Source organism: Magallana gigas, chromosome 7 (assembly GCF_963853765.1).
Source record: "Magallana gigas chromosome 7, xbMagGiga1.1, whole genome shotgun sequence".
In the NCBI taxonomy this organism is placed as follows: Eukaryota; Metazoa; Mollusca; class Bivalvia; order Ostreida; family Ostreidae; genus Magallana; species Magallana gigas.
The window spans coordinates 53,090,481-53,091,112 of NC_088859.1; positions in this window are offsets into that span (position 1 = coordinate 53,090,481).

Below are 632 nucleotides of genomic sequence, written 5' to 3' on the forward strand. Positions count from 1 at the left end.
TTATTATATTTTTGAGCTGAGTTGCTAAACTACATTAGATGCGAGGAGGGCTGCTGTCCGGAGAGTTTGTGAATGTTTGTAACTGCTGAGACGAACAAATCCTAGTTGTCCCTGGCATCTTCTGTAGATAAGAAACATACCAACCAATGATACTTTTATTAATATAAATTTACTACGTCATGAGTATCTGGCTTTGTGTATGGAGAAAAGTCATAGTCAATGCCTTTCCCATACTTGGTCATCCTTTATACATATAATTGATTTTATATATATTATCTATTTATTAATTTATTATTTAATCAAACATAAATGAATTCTATTAAAGTAGATATATGGGTGGGTACGCAATATTAAGCTGTTCACTAGCGGGTGGCCATATTTATCTACCCAAATCAGTTAAAACACCCTGACACACGCGCAGAGTAGACAGTGTATGAGTGTCCCCTGAAAATCTCAAAATTCTTAAATTTACAGAGTAAAATCACCAAAAATATTCCTAGGACCCCCTCCCCCCTCCGGCAACCTCTGATTAAATATATCCCTAAAACCCCTTGGAAAAAATTCCTGGATAATGGGTCCTCTAACTGCCCAATACGATAAAGACAGAGGACCAGTCAATCAATATACATACT